Source organism: Sminthopsis crassicaudata, chromosome 3, assembly GCF_048593235.1.
Source record: "Sminthopsis crassicaudata isolate SCR6 chromosome 3, ASM4859323v1, whole genome shotgun sequence".
NCBI classification, from domain to species: domain Eukaryota; kingdom Metazoa; phylum Chordata; class Mammalia; order Dasyuromorphia; family Dasyuridae; genus Sminthopsis; species Sminthopsis crassicaudata.
In genome coordinates this window covers 116,813,439-116,821,851 of record NC_133619.1, presented here as the reverse complement: position 1 = coordinate 116,821,851, position 8,413 = coordinate 116,813,439, and the positions used below count along the sequence as shown (strand labels likewise).

The 8,413-nt window shown below is 36.3% G+C and overlaps 1 long non-coding RNA gene across 2 annotated transcripts in view; it reads right to left on the bottom strand.

Annotated features, from left to right (window-relative positions):
- Window positions 1-7,841: 7,841 nt before the first annotated feature.
- Window positions 7,842-8,413, bottom strand: part of LOC141560681 (uncharacterized) — a 75,389-nt gene continuing 74,817 nt past the window's right edge. For both annotated transcript variants that reach the window (XR_012487780.1, XR_012487779.1), the window contains exon 3: window positions 7,842-7,952. This is a non-coding gene — a long non-coding RNA (uncharacterized LOC141560681). The remainder of the gene's footprint in view (window positions 7,953-8,413) is intronic.

Here is an 8,413-nt window from a genome sequence, read left to right as displayed (position 1 = left end):
GATGCAATTAAGCAACTGCAGCACAACAAAGTTATTGAAATCCTTTATCACCACATGAAATAATAACGGTTGATAGTTATAGTGATATTAACTGATATTAACACCTTAAATGTATTCACAGAGTTTTGTGCTTATCTGAGCTTCACAACAGTCCTATGTATCTATAAGAACTACATTTTATTTTATTTTACAAGTGAGGAAGCTGAGTCTGAGTAGTTTATTAATCTGCCTCGAACGAAGCTTCTTAAACTATGAGTTACAGTCTCATCTGGGTCATGAAACTGAATGTGGGGATGATGAAAAGTTTGGCAATGGTAAAAGGTATAAAATATTCTGTCAAGATTTAATTCTTTATGTAAAAATAAACAGCATTATCCATCTCATTAGTTTGCAAATTTGCTTTCATCTTTCACAAATGGTAAAATTATACATATAACAAAGAATTGTTTTAAAATAAATTTCTTTATGATTTATTGTCAGTAAATATTTGGTTTGTATACTTATTTTATCTATTCAAAGTCATATAAAAATTTCTCAGTCAAAAAGGGGTCATGAGTAGAAAAAGTTTAAGCAGCCTTGTCTTCTTAAATCATGCACCTAGCAACTGACAGATTCAATTCAGTAAGAATTTTTAAATTGCATATGCTAGTCATTGAGAATGCAACAACAAAAATGAAACAAACCTGTCCTCAAGGAACCCATATTCTACTAGGGAAGAAGAATGTACAAAAAAGAAATAAATACATTTTGGAGGAGTCTAGACCTGAGATTGCATTGGTAGATTGACCTTCTGATACACAAACTCCTCATACCAACAAAAAATCAGCTATTTTTCCATAATATATATAATATAATATAACTTCCATAACTATCCCCACATTCAGTTTCATGACCCAGATGAGACTGTAACTCATAGTTTGAGAGTTCCTTAGAGCAGAGATGTCAAGCTCAAATGGAAATGGATTCCTGAGGGCCTCACATTAACTTAGAAAATCACAAAGTAATTATTAGTTGTTTTTGTTAAACATTTCCCATTACTGGGATGACTGCTTGAAGCCTGTGGCCCCCCAATTTGACACCTGCAGCCTTAATTACCAAATGGTTAAGTGACTTGCTCAGAGTCACACAGTTAGTAAATGATAGAGTTGGAACCTGAATCCAGATCTTCCTGACACCAAAAACAACTCTATTTACCATGCCAGGGCAAGCTACTTCCCAAATATAAACTATATGCTAAATAAATACACACACAAATACATACACATTGGGAAGGCCTACTAAGCTTCTCACTAGGACTACTATAAAAGCCACCTAACTGTCCCCTGGACTCCCCTTTTCCCTTTCCCTTCTCCAAATCCATCCTCCACAGAATGGCAAATTGATGCACAATACAGAAGCAAAGTTCTGACCATGTTCCCTTCCCCTCCCTCCACCATCCCCTCTCTCCACCATCCCCTCTTCCCTCCCCTCCAAATTTCAGCTGTTCCCTATTGCCTCTAGAATAAAATGCACATTTTTCTATTTGGCACTCAGTCTGACTCCAGCCTACTTATCTTTCTAGATTAATTGAACATTATTTTACTTCTGCTATCTATATTCCTGCCAACCTCGGTGTCCAACTTACTATTTCCTGTACGTAGCCATCTCTCTTTGCTGGACTTGGACAGGTTGTCCTTCATGTTTCAAATGCTGTCTCTCCTTACCCCTTCTTTTTGGAATCACTGGCAATTCTCAAGTTTCAACTCAAATACCATCTCCCAGTTATTTTTACCACCTTCCCAATGTGTGTTAACATGGTTGACGCTTTTGGAGAGATGGGAATGGCAGTAAGAGGTGTGGGGCTTGAAGCAAAGTTATTTTTGAAGTCAAGACCAAAAGTGTCCACAATGTAGCCCAAAACATGGGCTCAGCCTGGTCACATTTCTGAGTGAGACCCAAATCAGATTAAAATGTAATTGGAAAATAGTTAATGAAATAAAGAAAATTACAGTGGAATACAAATAACACTTATAGTTTTTTTTCTAAGTCAAAATGTGACTCACAAAGATCCTTACATAGGGTTTAATAGCTTCCATTTCTATCTGAATTTGACACCACTGGCCAACACTCTTATCATATCACATTGCTTCTCATGCAAAGGGAATGTCACTCATTTGGAAGCCAAGTACATCTAGCCATAATTAACCAACCTAGGGATACAAATTATAGTCCAGTTTGTTTATTAGCTGCTAGAACTGGAAAGCATTTATAAATAATCTAGTCAATTGATTGCTTTTACATATTGAAGAAAATGAAAACCAAAGAGAAGTAAATAATCCAGTGTTACAAATCTCAGTGGTTGGGATTTGAACCCAGATCTAGTGATTCCAGATTCAATTCTTATTCCTTGATCCATTCCAAGAGAATGTAAGCTCTTTGAGGATAAGGGGGATTGTATTTAATAAGAAATTATATCATAACATATTATAAGATTATATTATTCTAGCACTATATTATATAAATAAATATAAATTTGTATTTTAAAATGTTTATTAATTATTTAAATATACATTTTGCCTATATATATATATATATATATATATATACATATATATATATATATATATATATGATTCTTTCCTCATAGAATATGGGTTCCTTGAGGACAGGGATTGCTTCATTTTTGTTGTTGCATTCTCAATGACTAGCATATGCAATTTATATGTATATATGTGTGTGTATACATAGCACAGTGCCTAACACATAGTAAGTGCTTAGTAAACAATAATGCTAATAACTAACATTTATATTGTGCATTAAAATTTGGAAAGCAATTTATTTTCTGATTTCATTTTTTTTCAACTCTGTCATGTCAGTATTATTATTACCAACATTTTACAGATGGGGAAACTGAGATTGAGAACAATTAAGTGTTCTGCAGGATCTCATAGCTAATAAGTGATTGAGACAAGATTTAAATTTGGGTCTTCCTGACTGCAAGTTCTCTCATATGCACTGTTGCTTAAATCATGTCTTAATAAATGCTCATTGAGCTGAATTGAATTGATAGCATCAAGCCTTTAGATATGGTTCATTATATGGCAGGAGACCAGGAGTACAGTACTTAGTTTCATTCTCCCATAATATTAATATGAGTAAACTGAGCCAACTGTATTTTAGTCAAAATCTGCCTCACCCTATCTAAAAAGAGAAGCCTCTTGAGAAGTTTAGAAATTAAAGTCAAACATGACAAGATAGTATGAATTACCAAAGGGAAATCCTAATTTTGTGTTCCCCATTAATGTGCTAATATATGTGAACACACATCATAAAGTGTAAAGTGCTAGTAAATGTAAGTCATTTTGTTGCTGACATTGATCAAATGAAATGGTATATGCAAAGTGCTTTGAAAATGCAAATTACTATATGAATGTTAGCTAAAAGTTATGACTGCTATTATTGCTGCTATATTTTATTTGAGTAAAAAAATTAAATTCAGGACTCAGGAGTGATGACTGTAAAAAAAAAAAAATTAAACAAACCCAAAACTTGAAAGTTACCAAAACTGGAGCATGAGCAATTATGAGTCTGGGAAATAGAGCCAGATGAATCCTAGACTTTTGGAGTGAGTTTACAGTGGCAATGGATGGCTCTCCTTATAAAACTGAAAGTGGGAAAGGACTGGTATGGATGATAATGGCTACTGAGGTTCCGTTAAATAGGGAGAAGACGGTTTCTCCAACATAAGCCGTAGCTAGAAGAACCCTTTTGACTAATGAATCAAATGAATCATCTGAAATGTGTGCTGTTATGAATCAGTGATCTTTTCATGGAAGCGGCTGCCAGCAAAATGGCACCAAGTCAGATCAGTACATGCCTAATAAAAATAAACACACATGTAAATCTCAACACCATTAGACAAAAATTATCCAGACAAAATGTTTCATCTCCAAGCTAAAAAAAAATCATCATCATCATCATCTTCATCATAAATCTAGCAGAAGCTAACTCTGGAATGCCAATCAGATGACCAGACCATTCTAAGAACTTCAGAAAAGTTTTAAGGGCTACTATGTTATTTACTGTAGGTCCATTCTTTCTGTAACTCTTCGTGATCCTTGGTTCACATTATATTATTTATCTGAGCCTAAATATCTTAATAAAAAAAATCAGAAGAGGAAGCATGGGCATTTGACTGAAATAGATTAAATATTCTCCCTCTTCATCTCTATATTCTGGCTTTCTTAAATCCCAGCTAAAGTGTCACCTTCTGTAGAAAGCTATATCAATCTCCTTAATTTTCCTGCCTTTCCTCTATTGATTATTTCCCATTTATCCTCTTCATACCTTGTTTGTCCAAAGTTGTTTGCATGGTGTCTCTCCATTAGACTATGAGCTCCACGAGATCAGACACAATCTTTAACCTATTTTTGAATCCTCAGAGCTTAGCACAGTGCTTTGCACATAGCAGGAGCTTAATGAATGTTTAATCATTGTTGTAAGGAATTAGTTTCAAAGTTACCTAAAATCAGAAGAACTTTGTAGATATAAAACAATGTTTCTGGACTGTGCTATTCTTAGCACACAGTAGTATTCTTAGTCTTCTGTGTGAAGAAATGGAGTAATGAGAACAGAATAATGCTGAAGTTATTCACTTTGCTTAGTCTTCTTCCTTTAAAGAAGAAAGATCAATCCCTCTTTTGGTTCTGCCTCCTTTTTCTATAACTCTTACCATCTGCCTCTTTCACTCTTATTCAAATTCCACCTGAAAGAAGTTGAAGAAAATCACAAAATCTTGCCAAATCCAGTCCAAATTTAGATTACATAATCCGGACTGAGTCTCACGTGGCAAGATAATCCTCTTAGATCCGCCCTATTCATTTCTCTTTCCAACTCATCACAGCATCTTCTTTACACCTTTGTACCCTCCTTCAAGCCTCCTGTAGCACTCATTCTACCCAGTCTCTCATCTGAGAATGTTAACTCACACTAAAAAAAAAAAAAAATTGATGCTATTTACTGGGAGCTTCCTCTTCATGTCACTTCACATAAACATCTTTTCCCATTATCTCTTCCTCAATTCTTGTTTCACATGTAGAGGTTGTTCTTTTCCTTGCCAAAACAAATTTTCTACATATACCATTGATGCCCTCCTTTTCTGTCTTCTCCAGCTGATTACATCTATTTCTAATCTCTTCCATCCCTCTCTATTTACTCTCTGCTTCCTTGCTACCCACAGACATAATTACATCTTCCTCATCCTCTGTTGTTGGAAGATGGAACTTGAGATGGCTTTTTTTTTTCCTGAGGTAATTAGGGTTAAGTGACTTGCCCAGGGTCACACAGCCAGGAAGTGTTAAGTGTCTGAAACCACATTTGAACTCAGGTCCTCTTGACTTCAGGGCTGGTGCTCTATCCACTGCACCACCTAGCTTTCCCGGAACTTGAGATGTCTTAAAGGAAACCAGGGAGCAGGGCTAAGAAATAAGAACATTGTGCCCTTTGGTTTTATCCAGTTAAAAGTCATGGTGTTCAGTTATGGAATGTTGTGTGAAAGACAATAGCTAGATTATAGAATTGTGGGAGGTAGTAAAGTCAAAGAACAATCAATCAAACAATTTGATCCTATCATTACTGGCTATCATCCTATAGATATCCTCCCTTTTGCAACTAAACTCCTTGAGAAAACCATCAACCCTAGAGGATTCTGTATCTATTTTCTTATTTCTACACCCTCTGCAACATTTTACCTGAATTTCATTCAGCTGAAATCAATCTCTCCAAAGTTAATTATCTAATTGCCAGAATTAATGATTTGTTATCAGTTCTCAACCTTCTTGACCTCTCTTTTACCTTTGTCACTATTGATAATCCTCTTCTGGATACTCTTTCTGGGTTTTCATGCTGTGTTGTTTTTTTTCTCTCCTGATTTTCTCCTACATATCTGACCAATTTTCAGTCTTCTTTGCCAGATCTTAATCCATGTCATGCTCACTCTTAGGCTCTCTCTTTTTTTTTTTTTTCTTCTTTATTATCTCACTTAGTGATCATCAGCTGCCATTGAGTCTATTAAGATCAATGTATCTAGCCTTAAAGTTTCTGCTAAGTTCTGGTTCTGTACCAGCAACTGCTTTTAGGACATTTCAAACTGGATGTTCCAAAGGCTCCTCAAATTCAATATACACAAAACAGAATTCATCTTTCCTTGTAAACCCTTCTCTTTTTCAAATTTCCCCTTACTGCCTGAGTACCACTGTCCCCATTACTTAGACTTGCAAACTTATCCTCTACTCTTCTCTCACACTCATCCCACATAACCAATCTGTTGTGAAGTCTAGTCATTTCTAACTTTACAACTTTAGACTATATCCCTTCTTCTCCACTGGGATAATTGTCACCACAAAGCAAGCCATCATTATCTCATACCCACTAATAACAATAGCTTTATGCTTGATCTCCAGACTTGTGTCTTCTCACTCTAATCCCACCTCTGTTCAGCTGCCTGAATGATTTTCCTAAAGTGGAATTCTGACAATGCTATCCTCCATACTCAAGAAACTCTAATTCCTCCTCAATGTTCAAATACAAAAAAATTCTCTTTGGCATTTCAAGTCCTTCACAACCTTGCTCTTTCTTATCTTTCTGGTTTTCTTAGTATTTACAATCCTCCATACATTCTATGATTCAGCTATACTGGTCTCCCTGTCTTTCACACAACATTCCATGTCACAACTCCATGCCATTTTATTGGGTAACCCCAATGCCTGCAATGCTTTCCCTGCTCATCTCCACTCCACCCCACCCCCTTTCCTAGCTTCATGCAAGACAGCTGAAGTCCCATCTTCTGCAGAAGTTCTTTCATAGTCCAATCTTCTCCCCTCCCCCAGTGCCTCCTTCACTCTGAAATGCCATTCCTCTTACACAGTGTATTTTTTTATGTGCATATGTTATCTCCCCATTTGAATGTGAGTTCCTTGGGGAGGAGGACTGTGTTTTTTCCCTTCTTTTGAAACTTCAGATGTTAGCAAAGTAACTAGCACATAATAAGCACTTAATAAATGCTCATCGACTGACTTTTTAAGGAGCCCCATAGGATTCAAGCATGAATAAAAGAAACAAACAAACAAAAAAGGGCTATCCTGGAAAGAAGGAGAAATAAGTCAGTCCTAATGACTGGCTTTCTATAGCATTTTTTCACATTAAGAGTGTGATCAATGTAACTTCCCTCCCTTGGCAGAAATTTTGGTAAATCCATTCTGATGATGAATTCTGTAGAACAATTTGAAACTATGCCCCCCAAAGTCATTAAACTTCACATACCCTTTGACTCAGCAATACCATTACATGTTATGGTATCCACCTCCCCCTGACTAATCAATGTCACTATTGGCAAAGAGAAAGGGAGGAGAAATTAGCACTCCTCAAAGAAGGAGAAGAAATTATCTTACCATTTTACTTTTGATACTTTTAAATACAAACTGGTTTTCAAATTTAATGACTCTTCCTCTTTTTTGAAGGAAAACTTATGATGATAAATATCAAAATTGGCATGAATTTCCTGAAAATGAAGGTGATTTGGAACGTCAAACATATTATGCCCTCGAAAGTGAAATTACGTCCCCTGCAGTTCACGAAGTCATTGTTTTTGAGCCAGAGAAATCTGAGACTCGTTATCTGGACATACCACAGGAAAACATACCCAACTGTAGATGATTCAAATGACACCACCGAGGTCAACTTAGTTTCCCATTTACTACCATAGCCAAATGGAAACTATTTGCCCTCCCCTTTACAGTGTTGAATGAGTAAGCTTTACCCATCTGTCTCATCCATCTGCTTCCCTCACAACTTCATTCCAGAGTCTCAGAATGCAAATGGATGCTGCAGTGCTCATTACCTCCCTCCTCAATTGTCCCTGAGATTGGGATAGTGCTGCGTCTAAGCCAGCCCAGCTAGAGGATCACTGGGCTATCCTGGAAAAGAAGGAGAAATAAGTCAGTCCCGATGACTGGCTTTCTACAGCATTTCATCACGTTAAGACTGTGATCAATGTAACTTCCCTCTTTTGGAAGAAACTTTGGTAACTCCATTCTGATGAGCATGCCATCCACTCTCCCCCTGACTAATCAATGTCACTATTGGCAAAGAGAAAGCGGTGGAGAAATCAGCACTCTTCCAAGAAGGATAATTGAAGTGTTCAACTTAGATTGATTGTTCTGTGATGGTACAGTGATAGGCATTATACTTCATACACAGATGGAAAGATATAGAAAGAGATTGAGAGATAATTAGTCAGATTTGTTCCAACTCCCTCTGGTACATGTAGATTCTGCCTGCCTGTTTTTGTTCTTTTCTGTTTTATCTGGGTTTGACAAATATGCACTCATAGGCAAAAATGAATTTATGATTAATGTGATTTCTTTCATATGGAAAT